This window comes from Haliotis cracherodii, unplaced genomic scaffold, assembly GCF_022045235.1.
Source record: "Haliotis cracherodii isolate W230 unplaced genomic scaffold, xgHalCrac1.p SCAF_24, whole genome shotgun sequence".
Taxonomy (NCBI): Eukaryota; Metazoa; Mollusca; class Gastropoda; order Lepetellida; family Haliotidae; genus Haliotis; species Haliotis cracherodii.
The window spans coordinates 2,612,644-2,618,498 of record NW_027266280.1 but is presented as its reverse complement, the minus strand read 5'-3'; the positions used below and the strand labels follow the sequence as shown (position 1 = coordinate 2,618,498).

General features: G+C 41.6%; 1 pseudogene; it reads left to right on the top strand.

Moving 5' to 3' along the window:
• Window positions 1-1,584: 1,584 nt before the first annotated feature.
• LOC139472343 (complement C1q-like protein 4) lies at window positions 1,585-4,493 on the top strand (annotated as a pseudogene).
• The last annotated feature ends 1,362 nt before the right edge of the window (window positions 4,494-5,855 follow it).

Sequence of the window (5,855 nt, the reverse complement as noted above, 5' to 3'; positions counted from 1 at the left end):
TTTGTTTTTTTTTGTTTTTTTTTGTTTAAGGCCACACTTAATTTATTTAAGTGTTTCACTCAATTTATTTAAGTAACTCTTTCAAATTATTCAAGTGTTAAGAAAAACAAAATGAATGTAAGGTGTGGACCGGATACATCACCCGAACTAGAGAAAAGTAGGACCGTAATTTTGTGATGAATAAGATTCATTTTATCTGCATATCAGTGGTAAGTTATTGTAGTCATATTAGCACTTTGTAGTTAGTGCCGTCATTTTATCAGATATTTGTTTGACCCTGATAAAGTTTCTGGGTTTGTCAGCACCATACCCTTGCTCGTGGGTTTCACCACATGGCCTGACACAGTGGGTATGTAGGTTCGTAAAGTTATTTAGATTTTCATCAAGGAGTATATGAGAAAAGACTGTTTTTGTGTATGTCTTGATGACAATGTATGTAGGATGTTACGATCCAGTAGTTTGTTCATGGTAAGCATTCAGAGGAACTATGCATGATGCGTCGCTAGGCTGCGTGATGCTTTGCCATGCTAAACCAACGAGAAAAGAAACGTTACCAAACTGAAGGTTGGGTCAAAACCCCAAATAGCGGTACTACATGGTTGAGAATCAATCGCCTGAACACAACACAAATAATGCACATGCTGCAGTACCCAGTGAAATTTGAGTTGAGTGAAAATGTTGCTGCATATGCAGAATGGCAACCAACACAGATGCGGATGTCAAGGAACCGTTCGACAGTGACAACTATCATGACACATTTTGCTTACAGTTAAGTTTTTAAATCAAGCTTACAGTCCCAAAGGTCTGGTTAAGACATTCAGAGGAATCTACTAAATATGACATAACTGACCTCTCCCTCACCAGATTGGATAATCTACCAAGATAAACGTACATCTCGGGACAGGTGTCCGTTCCCACCAACATAATACATGCAATCTGCACAATCTCACACATGCAGTCGTTCTCACCAACATAATACATGCAATCTGCACAATCTCACACAGTGCGAGCAATATTGACAGAAGTATTGTAACACAGAGCTCCAGATAAGCTGCGTATGTGCGTGAAATACGCATCAGAAATGCAGAAATATGCAGTAAAATATAATCCAAGCATATCAAATAAGCAACGAACATTAAAGATAAGCTACAAAAATAGAACGTGCATATCATAAAAATATTGTGAAGTAACCCTGCGTATTTGATTTGCAAATCAGCAATTTATTTTGAAATTATAAACGGGCATTCCGTCAACCTTGCCGAACTCCACGATGACAGTTACATCATGATCATTTGCCATCACACTTTCTTTGAGTCCTATAAAGCTCTCGAACCCACACGACACCAGTTTGCAGGGACTAGATGAAAAGTGTTTTTAAATATTTAACTTAAATACCCACATGTGTAAAAACTAGTGGGTAACAGAAATTTGAATACCCAGATAGAATTACTGATACCCAATGATTTTAAAATGCATGGGTAAAATACTCACAACACCAAAAGCTTATCTGGAGCTCTGATGCAATCTGCACAATCTCACACAGTGCGAGCAATATGGACAGAAGTATTGTAACACAGAAGCGACATGGTCCTGGGTATAGTGTTCCTTGTGTTGGCGGAGGGGATCTCCGTGAGGGCGCTAATTTCTCCCTTGGTCTCACAGCACAACGAGGAGACTTTTGAGGGCCTGGCCAAGCGTGTCGGGGATCTGGAGGCTGTTGTGCAGAAACAGACCACACAGATATTGGACATCACCAACCAGTTAGCAACCCATGCTTGCTGTAAAAGGTGACTATGCTTGTCATAAGAGGCGACTAACCGGATCGGGTGGTCAGGCCCGCTGACTTGGTTGATGCATGTCATCGTATCCAAATTGCGTGGATCGATGCTCATGTCAATCACTGGATTTTCTGGTCCAGACTCGATTATTTGCAAACCACCGTCATGTCTGGAATATTGCTGAGTGCGGCCTTAAACAATCAAACAAATCAAACAAATCAAATTGTACATTAACAGTGGACGTAAGGGGGACATTTCTACATCATGTCATTGCCACTTAGAACACACATCCTACCTTCTATTAATATTTCACTGCATTCTTGAGAACGCCAAGGAAATGTGCTACAAAGAGCACCATCAAATTTGACGACGTGAAGAACAACATTAGAGGAGGATACAATCAATACTCCGGGGTATTCCGTGCTCCTGTATCAGGTGAACAAGCGTTCATGAAACAAGTAAACAAACGGTCCTGTATCGCGTAAACAAGCACAAGCGCTCCTGTATCAGGTAAACAGCGATCCTGTAACAGGTAAACAAGCGTTCCTGTATCAGGTAAACAAGCATTCCTGTAACAGGTAAACAAGCGTTCCTGCATCAGGTAAACAAGCGTTCCTGTGTCTGGTAAACAAGCACAAATGTTCCTGTAACAGGTAAACAAGCGTTCCTGTATCAGGTAAACAAGCAGTCCTGTGTCTGGTAAACAAGCACAAATGTTCCTGTAACAGGTAAACAAGCGTTCCTGTATCAGGTAAACAAGCATTCATGTATCAGGAAAACAAACATTCCTGTGTCAGGTAAACAAGAGTTCCTGTGTCTGGTAAACAAGCACAAATGTTCCTGTAACAGGTAAACAAGCGTTCCTGTATCAGGTAAACAAGCGTTCCTGTATCAGGTAAACAAGCATTCCTGTGTCTGGTAAACAAGCACAAATGTTCCTGTAACATGTAAACAAGCGTTCCTGTATCAGGTAAACAAGCGTTCCTGTATCAGGTAAACAAGTGTTCCTGTATCAGGAAAACTAGCAGTCCTGTGTCTGGTAAACAAGCATTCCTGTAACAGGTAAACAAGCGTTCCTGTATCAGGTAAACAAGCGTTCCTGTATCAGGTACACAAGCGTTCCTGTATCAGGTAAACAAGCAGTCCTGTATCAGGTAAACAAGCGTTCCTGTATCAGGTAAACAAGCGTTTCCTGTGTCTGGTAAACAAGCGTTCCTGTAACAGGTAAACAAGCGTTCCTGTAACAGGTAAACAAGCGTTCCTGTATCAGGTAAACTAGCAGTCCTGTATCAGGTAAACAAGCGTTCCTGTATCAGGTAAACAAGCGTTCCTGTATCAGGTAAACTAGCAGTCCTGTATCAGGTAAACTAGCAGTCCTGTATCAGGTAAACAAGCGTTCCTGTATCAGGTAAACAAGCGTTCCTGTGTCTGGTAAACAAGCACAAATGTTCCTGTAACAGGTAAACAAGCGTTCCTGTAACAGGTAAACAAACGTTCCTGTATCAGGTAAACAAGCAGTCCTGTGTCTGGTAAACAAGCATTCCTGTAACAAGTAAACAAGCGTTCCTGTATCAGGTAAACAAGCGTTCCTGTATCAGGTAAACAAGCAGTCCTGTATCAGGTAAACAAGCAGTCCTGTATCAGGTAAACAAGCGTTCCTGTATCAGGTAAACAAGCAGTCCTGTGTCTGGTAAACAAGCACAAATGTTCCTGTAACAGGTAAACAAGCGTTCCTGTAACAGGTAAACAAGCGTTCCTGTATCAGGTAAACAAGCATTCCTGTATCAGGTAAACAAGCGTTCCTGTATCAGGTAAACAAGCATTCCTGTATCAGATAAACAAGCGTTCCTGCATCAGGTAAACAAGCAGTCCTGTGTCTGGTAAACAAGCACAAATGTTCCTGTAACAGGTAAACAAGCGTTCCTGTATCAGGTAAACAAGCATTCCTGTATCAGGTAAACAAGCAGTCCTGTGTCTGGTAAACAAGCGTTCCTGTATCAGCTAAACAAGCAGTCCTGTGTCTGGTAAACAAGCACAAATGTTCCTGTAACAGGTAAACAAGCGTTCCTGTGTCTGGTAAACAAGCGTTCCTGTATCAGGTAAACAAGCAGTCCTGTGTCTGGTAAACAAGCACAAATGTTCCTGTAACAGGTAAACAAGCGTTCCTGTATCATGTAAACAAACGTTCCTGTAACAGGTAAACAAACATTCCTGCATCATGTAAAGAAGCGTTCCTGTAACAGGTAAACAAACATTCCTGTATCAGGTAAACAAGCAGTCCTGTAAACAAGCGTTGCTGAAGTATGGCAACGAATGGATGTTTTGTTTTCATTTTGACCTACAGTATGTATCTGTACTGATAGGTCGCATTGAAACATTGGTTTGAAAGCCATGTCCGTCCTTTACGTATGCTTATAGCTTCCAGAACTACTTTCTTGTTGCAATTGTGGTACTAATCTTTCAGGAATGTACATGTTTACACTTGCCCTGGAGTCGGAGAGTGCTGGTGTTGAAGACTATCAAATCATGAAACAAGGCCATGCGATGAACTATCTGTCTATCACTGAAACTTATGTTAAAGGTACGGAAACCTCTATATTCCACGTCAATGTGGGGGACAATGTGAGTGTCGAATGTTCAGTGTCGAACGGCAGCCCTACGCTACGAGGTGGAGTGTACAGTTTCTTTTCAGGGTACCTCCTTCATGCCGACTAGGATGAGTACCATCTACTACTGCGTGTAGTGTGTTATAAACGGCGTGTACCGTCAAGGTTGTCTTGTATTTTGATATGCATGGTTGCGTCCCTTGAACGTGACAGGATCCTGTGACATTATTTGGACATTACTGCATATTTTCTTTTTTCAATTTGCTCTCAGATAATATGCTCTCCCCCAAAAATAGGTGGTATGGAAAAAGAGTCAATTTCAATTATTTTTCCGAAATTGTGTGATATTGTAACATTTTTGCCATCAGTGAGTCAAAATGCTCAATTTTAAACTGTCATGAATTTCTGTGTGAGGTGGTGTGAATTTGTTTGAAAATGTCATGTACTGTATGCAATACCCACCTGTGGAATCGTGAGCAGGGATACTGCCTATTTAGAACCACATTGCATTCAAACATTTACTAACCACTGTTTGATCCATGGATCAAACACACTGGAAATAGAAACATCACCATCGGAGCTTTTAGGCAGGGGAGTTCAAGTCAGCAGTTGCACCTGACTTCAACGCTCACCAGATCACCATTTATCTTCTTTGGGAAGGAGATCAGCACTACAATTCCACACAAGATTGGCCAAGAAGTGGCAGATCTTGGACCACCACTGAAGCAACACTGGCAACGTGTTTGGCTTGCTTGTTTGTTGTTTTACACTCAGCAATATTACAACAATGTGATGGCGGTCTGTAAATATTCGAGTCTGGACCAGACAATACAGTGACTAACATCATCCGCATCGATCTACGCAATTGGGATACGATGACATACATCAACCAAACACCCGATCATGTTAGTCTTACAACAAGAATAGTCGCCTCTCACGGCAAGCATGGGTTGCTGAAGACCGGCAACGTTTGGCTTTCTGATGAATCACGTTACTTTGATGAAGACTACATGTCTACAGACTTCCAAATTAACATTCCCCCAAAATTGCGTGACCCAAGTTGACCGATTTATGTGTTTCTTTTTGGGGAGAGTATAGGTCAGGTTCTGTCAACACACTACAAGCCAACTGTCAGCAGTGTCTGAAGTATTACAAGACACAAGTTACATGGTCCAACCCACAGTGTGTCTTGTGTTGTTGGAGGGGATCTCAGTGAAGGGATTGATTTCCATGTAGGGTGTAGTATGGTCTGTTTGATGTGAGGACAGTGTGCCGGCTGAACTTTATAAAAGTAGAACTTGCTGTCGCATTCATGACCAACGGCAACACATGTGTACCTTCTCGTTCCCATTTTTTGGACAGTGAGTGAGGTGGGTTTAACGCTGCTTTTAACATTATTCCAGTTATATTGCGGCGTGTCAACTTAATGTGGGAAGAAAGCCCGAAACGGGCATAGCTAAAAGAATTTTCA